The sequence below is a fragment of the Maylandia zebra genome, linkage group LG2, assembly GCF_041146795.1.
Source record: "Maylandia zebra isolate NMK-2024a linkage group LG2, Mzebra_GT3a, whole genome shotgun sequence".
NCBI classification, from domain to species: domain Eukaryota; kingdom Metazoa; phylum Chordata; class Actinopteri; order Cichliformes; family Cichlidae; genus Maylandia; species Maylandia zebra.
This window is the reverse complement of record NC_135168.1, coordinates 41,225,653-41,232,972: the sequence shown is the minus strand read 5'-3', so window position 1 is coordinate 41,232,972 and position 7,320 is coordinate 41,225,653.

Genomic DNA, 7,320 nt, shown 5'->3' with positions numbered 1-7,320 from the left:
CTGGGGTCAGTGTTGGGTTCTAAATTTATACATCAATAACATGTGTAATGTCTCCCAAGTGCTAAAAATGGCACTTTTTGCTGATCATATAAATATTTTCTGCTCAGCTGATGATTTGCAGCATTTACAAAATAATTAAATGGAAGATCTGGCTTGATAAAAATAAATTATCATTAACTACGATAAATTAATGGGGTTGATATTGAACGGGTCAGTGAAACCAGATTTCTAGGGGTACAAATAGATGAGGTTCTGTTTGAAAGCACACATTAAACATACTATTCTGAAGCATTACAGTATTAGACCATACGTCTCTCATGTTTGCTAATTTTACCTGGGACAGTAACTATAAAAGAGCACATTACATTCTCTTTTTATTCTTCGTCTATTTGGATATCTCAGTATTAACTAATAAGTAGTTGAGAAAGGTGTGGGGTGGGGTGGGGATAACGTTACTGAAAACACAACTCTTCACCAAGGTGCACCCTATTTCAGTTGGGCACCTGACAGGACAACCACCGCTTCAACTCGCATCCGTATAGCTATTAGCCCCTCCCACTCCAGTAAACGATAGCTGCTGGCTTTCCTCTGTTGTTGTTGTTGTTGTTGTTGATGAAAAACTGTGGATTTATTAAATTAAATATAATCACAGAATAAACATGATCTCCAACTATTTCTGTTACTCCAAACATAGCCTCCTCCATACCACACTTACACAGGGGTTTGTCTATAAACAGGAGCCCAAATGGGGGAGAACTGTTTTGGCATTGATAGGTATACTCTGTGTCGTGTCAGATGTGCCATGGCCTCAAGACAAGGACATGTGAAGACCTCTAAGCAGACTTTCATGTACGACATCAGTTGAGTTTCCCTCTAAGATGGCGACTCTAAATCCTTGGGAGGAAGAACACCAGCTTGTATCTCCATCTCATTTTCTGTTGGACATCAATACTGACTCACGGAGGTAAACTATAAATTATGACCTCGTGTATGACCTCCCCTATGAGTGGCCTGGTGTGGGGGAATGCCTTAAAAATTCATCTGTATCATACAAGCTATTCAGATGTAGGCCTGCTAAAACAGCTGAAGTAGTTTCCTGTTTGTCCTGTAACACGACTGATTGATTCCCTGTTCTTTCCGTCCATTTCTCCTTCATATTTCACTGACAGGATATCCTCGTCGGTTACAGCCTGTTCAGGTTGAATCCTCAGCATCTGCGTTTTATTTAAAACAAAGAAAAAGGCATAAATCTTATACTATAGTCTTTGCGTTTAAATCCATCTGAAAAGTCAGTTCTTTTTTTATTGCTTTCTTTGTGTACAAGTCAACCTTCCAAAAAAGATGATGAACTTTATTAGTCCATAAATTTTCTAGTAAAAAGTTGAATGGAGCCTTAGTCTGTAGTATACCTCAATATGGAGACTGGAGGAGTTTAGTTCAAAACTCTGAGGCCTTATGTTAAATACCTGGGACCACTGTACTAATATTGTGTAGATCTTTATTTTAATGCTACCAGATGTGGGGGAAAAAAAAACATTCATCATCTGAACAAAATTAGCTTGCTTTTCATTTTAATTGGAGCATCTGCTGCATGCTGTGTCACAGAGACTTTGAGAATATAATGAGTTCTGTTTTTGGAATTCATTTCACGTTGAAATACCTGGAGAATTCAACTCTCCTGCGCTCTGTGAATGAAAGTCTCTGCAGTTTAACAAACCAGAGCTGACACTGCCATCCTGTCGTCTCATTAACTGACTCTGATAATGTAACCAGAAGGCCTCAACTTCCGTTCATCAGTGATAGCAGTGTTATTGATTATGTAATTATGTCATCCTCATTTCTCCCTTATGTGGTAGATTTTGAAGTTGATATTTTTGGATATATTGTCATCTTATAAGCATTGTCCTATCTGTGTTGAGCTTACAAATGAAGTGCCAGTAAGGAAAAAATAAATTTAAAGAATAATGAGGGCCAGACTAGACAAAAGATTTTCTTGATAGTCTACATCAGAGGTTAATTAGCAATGCATTAAATTAATTGGATGCAACTGAGGATATGATTGTTAACCAAGAAAAAATGAATTCAGTAGTAACAAAGCTTGAAGATGTATATAAAATTGCAGAGGTTTGATTTGGTATGTTGAAAAATGCTACCGTAACTATTATGAAGAGAAGAATTAGTTTAACATTGAGTGTAAGAAGGAATTGTGTTAAGGCAAAGACTTAAGGAAGTGTTAGAAACCTAATAAGTTCCAGATCCTGCTATAAGACAGTTATTAGAAGGTGTAAACATAAGTATAGTAAAGAAATTAATATGCTGTTAACTACACTCAAAAGTAAGGATACTAAAGGGTATTGTAGGATAATAAATAGGAACCGTTTTACTACAGTTACCTGTGATGGAATAACCATAGAGGGGTTCTGTGAACATATTAAACATCTAAATGAGTGTGATATTAATTTGTCTGATTTTATAGACAATACATGTTCACCTAATGAGTTTATTAATGACTTTTTCTCTGAAGAAGAGGTCAAAGTTCAGATAAAACATTTAAAGAATAATAAGGCAGGTGGCTGTGATTTGATTTTCAATTAATATATAAATACTAGTCCTGAAGACTTGATTGCATTGGTCACCAAATTGTTTAACTTGGTGTTGAGGACAGGCATTATACCAACAAGTTAGACAACGGGAATAAGTTGTTGTTGTTTAATTGAATTAATTTGAACATTTTAAGTTGCAAAGACAACTGATGGAGACGTTATTTAATGCTAAGGATACTGTTATATTGCGTAAACTTGCAAAATGATATAAAGAAATTGTATCTGTATTTGGACATGGGTGATTTGTTGACAGACATTTATTTATTTTTCCTTTTGATAATGATGATGTGTATTGAATAACACTTTGTTTGTTTGTTATATAATATAATGTCGTATGGTTTGAAAGAAAGTCTCATATCTAATTTAGGATTATTCTTTGTGCACGCACACATATGTAGACCAGAGATCAGTAACAATTCTGACTCAACACAACAGAAGAAAATGAATTTAAAAAACCTGTGCATCCATTCTTTGTTTCCGCGTGTGTGTGTGTGTGTGTGTGTGTGTGTGTGTGTGTGTGTGTGTGTGTGTGTGTGTGTCTTGGTCACACTTCCTGTCTCTTTGAACACAGAGTTAGGCTCAGCTATTCTAACACATCTGATCCTAATCAAACTCTGACCAGGCCTGTAGCTCTGTTTTTCAGTAGTATCTATCTTCATGTGTTTGTAACGTTTTGGTAGTTTGTCTGTGGGGATAACTGCACTCTGAATGTTTAATCTTAACTTTAAAACAGACTTTTTTCAATGAGTTCACAAGTTCATACATCCCCCCCAACCACCACCACTTTTAAGCTCTTTACCATTTGTGGTTTATGCGATTGCTTTCATTTGCTCCCCTTTTCTGCACTGTACATTTCCCTGCATACAAGCATGAACCTACTTTAAATTCCGTCCTTATATGAACTGAACCTTTTTCTCTTGATGTCCATTTTATTTCAAAGTGAAAGCATTCAAGTCTTTTGGAATAAGACGATGGGGATAATAAGGCTTTTAAAAGCAATGAGGGGGAAAAGCTCTGTACAAACAGATGCTTTATGTAGTAAGTAGGACACAGCAGCATACCGTGTGGAAGACATGGGGGAGTTGGACAAGGAATAAGATGAAGAATGTATAGAAGACCATATGAAAGAAGTTGGGAAACTGAAATAGACATAGTGATTAGGAGTCGAAAAAAAGCAAAAGGTGGCCCGATTAAAAAGCTGCGTAAAATGACAGCATTGTAGGAGCGTCTAAGAATAGACAACATGGCTGTGTGTTAGTGTGTGTTGTGGACTTTGGCCCTACTGTGTGCGCATGTTTGTTGACTCTAGTCTGACATATTTGCATCCTAGATAAGAGTGGATGTAGCCTTTAACTGCCGTCTTCTGTGGGTGTGTCTGAATGTGTGTTATGCTCTGTTGCGCTCATGCTTGTGACTGCGTTTATGCATCGCACATAGTTGTATAAACATGCTACCATATTCTGTTCATTTTAGCCATGAGGAGCTACCTTGAGGTACCCCTCAGCAAGGTACCGTCCCCACACCCTGCTCCCTGCTTCACTGGATGAATGGATTAAATGTAATTTCCCTACGGGGACTAACACATTATTATTATTATTATTATTATTATTATTATTATTATTATTAGACTGATCCACCATGGTAATAAGAGGATGGACATTGTCAGCAGCAATTCTCAGGTGGTGTTTAAATGTGTTCAAAGTGTACCAAGAAAATATCACCCACATCATCACACCACAACCACCAGTCTGAACTGTTTATAAATGCAGTTTGGAGCCATGCTTTCATGTTGTTTACACTAAATTCCGACCCTACCATCCAAATGTCACAGCAGAAGTTGTGGCTCAAACTAGCAAACATTTTTCAAATCTTAGCTGACAGGAGAGAGGCACAGTGTAGTTATCTGCTTCAAGGTTAAAGGTATTGTGCATTATGGATGCTTTTCTGCATACCTTGGTTGTAAGAAGTGGTCATTTTAGTTACTGTAGGCTTCCCATCAGCTCAAGGCAGGCTGTGCATTTGCTTCTGACCTCTGGCATCAACAAGACATTTTCACAAACAAAGCTGCTGCTCAAATTTTCTACTGAACATTTTTACATAACTGAAATCAAATCAACAATTAAAACTGCTGCTACTGGACACCTATGTGTTTATAAGCTGTTGTGTTATTTTTCCATTAGGAAAACAACATATTCATTTACCTCAACTTTAAGTGAAAATATTTGTATTATTTATTAGGTTAAGAACATATTTTTAAAGAGTTAACTTATTCTAGTTAAGACCAGTGTATTGATATAAGCTTATTTGTGATTTGATCTGTAGTGATGTCTAATTGTTATGAGATTCAAGTCCTCCTGATTCCCAGACTCCCTCAGGCTCTTGTTGTGACATTTTGGGGAGTCGGGGGAGATTTGCATGTGTGTGTGTGTGTGTGCCTGTCTGTCTATGCCCTTATATGCGTGAAGGGGTTATGCTGGAGAAAAGAGGTCTGAACAAAGAAAGGGGGCAGTATAATTGGCTTCAGCACTGCCAGACGACACAATGACACAGCCATTGATAGTGGAATGGTTTCCCGGAAGCAGTGGACCAATTGAGGAGCGGGAGGCTGTTTTTCACAGCCTCTGATTGGCTGGACGACAGAGACTGTCGGTCTCCAGGTAGCAAAGTGAACCTCTGAGCGTATCTGCCACCCCTCTGCCTGCTGTAGGAGGAGGGAGGGAGGGAGTGTTACATAGAAGAGTAGATGTGACCTCGGCTGTGGAGAAAACAAAACAATTAATTTACATTCAGAGAGCACATTAGCTTTTATTTTCTATATCGTCTCCCCCCACTGCTTCCTCATTCCTTCTCTTCTCCTGACCTAGAAGTTTCTGCATGTGTGTGTGTGTGTGTGTGTGTTTGCATATCTCTGGCTGCTACTAACATCACCATGCCAGGACTCTGAAATAAGTGTTTCATTTGTCTTTAACTTGGCTGTACACTCCACAGCTCCCTCTCTCTGTCTCCAGTTCTGAGAACTGTTATTTAGACTGGCCATTTCTCAATTTTCCTGCTGCTTCAGGAGAGAAGCTCACACTACTGTGGCATTTAAACTCCATAGAAACAGTTTGAGTGACTGGTGAAACGCAAAAAAACCAAAAAGGGCTTCCCTGGTGTTTTTGAATGATGGCATGCGAATGTGTGAGGTTATAGTACATATTTGAATATGGAGTAAAAGTGCCTATTTGCATTATTTTGCATTTGCCTACAACCCGGTGCATAAATACACATCTGTGCATGTAGCTGCTGTCTGCTTCATTCGGCCTCCCTGCTTCAGCTATCATGTCTTAATGATATCCACTTGATCGAATTTTTCGGCTACTTGTATAACACTCTCCATGTGACACACAATTAGCAGACAATTAACATGGGCAAGGGAGTGTCAACCGATTGGCTGTGCCATCACACCGCTGAGTGACATCTCCATCATCACACCTCCTGTAGTCACCCTAAAGCAAATGAAATCTGTGTCGAAACTGGAGTCCCTTTTTTTCTGTTGTGTCTGTTGTTTCTCTTTCCTTCAATGTCCATGCCTTTCAAACAATGTGAATATTCAGTCGCCCCCGCCCATTTAGCTTTCTACATCCCATTCCTTTGTTTCTCTCTGTCCATTTGAAGATAAGATACAAGTCATTTTGCTTGTTTTTTTTTTTCATGTTCATCTGAAAGTGATGCTTTGCGCTAAAACAATGTGATGTTTCTGCTAAAAGAACTGTCAGCATGACTGTGTTTGACTTTGGCGTTTGTGTGTGCCGCTCTATTTCCGACCTTAAGACATTGTCCAAATGGAGACAACCTAAGCATTAAATCCCATTATGAAGCAGATGGGGCTTCTGTAAAGAATGCGTTGTCTGAAACTGGCTTCTTTGCTGTTGATAGAGAAAGGTTTTGATATCTGCTCATATTTTAGGCCTCTGTCACACAGACCTAGAGACCACTTGGTAACCACTGGTCGTGAGAGGAAAGATGTGTATGCCCTGAAAGGCGAGTGATTGCTGGAGCCACATTCACGCAGGCCTAGACACTGATCAGTGACCCTCTGACAACCACTGGATGCTGGCTTGGCTACAAACATTAGCAAACTATCTACCAACTACCCACTTTTCCCAGTTTCAACAGCTCGGAGAGGTGAGTATTTTCAGAGTAGTTGGCATCACAAGAAGGGTTTTGGTGTAGAACCCTCATCAACTGGTTGGGAAATACATGTTTCCCTCAAAACTGGTGGTGTCCAGATGGTTGCTAAGCAGTCCCTAGCCTGAGGCGTTACCCAGAGAGAACAACTGTTCTCATTGTCGGATTGTTGGCTTCTTATCGTTCTTCACTTTTCTTGCTTACCATCCATTGCGTCCTTCCTCTTATTATCTTTAGTAATAGCACAGAAGCAAACTTTTTCTGCCATGATAACTAGCAGTAACATCACATGCAATCCACAATTTTCATTTAATTTTGTGCTTGAAATCCAGCGCATGGTTCATCCCTCCAGATCATGATGTCTGTGTGGATGTCTTTCCACCCCAGATTTAAAGGGGGGAGGGGGGGGGGCACAGAGAGAGAGAGAGAGAGAGAGAGAGAGAGACGTCTGCTTTGTAGGCAGTGTGAAAAGATGATGCAAACAGAATATTAATAAGCACCAATCTTATACAACCACATGCACTGGCCATAGTGTTCACTCTACCGC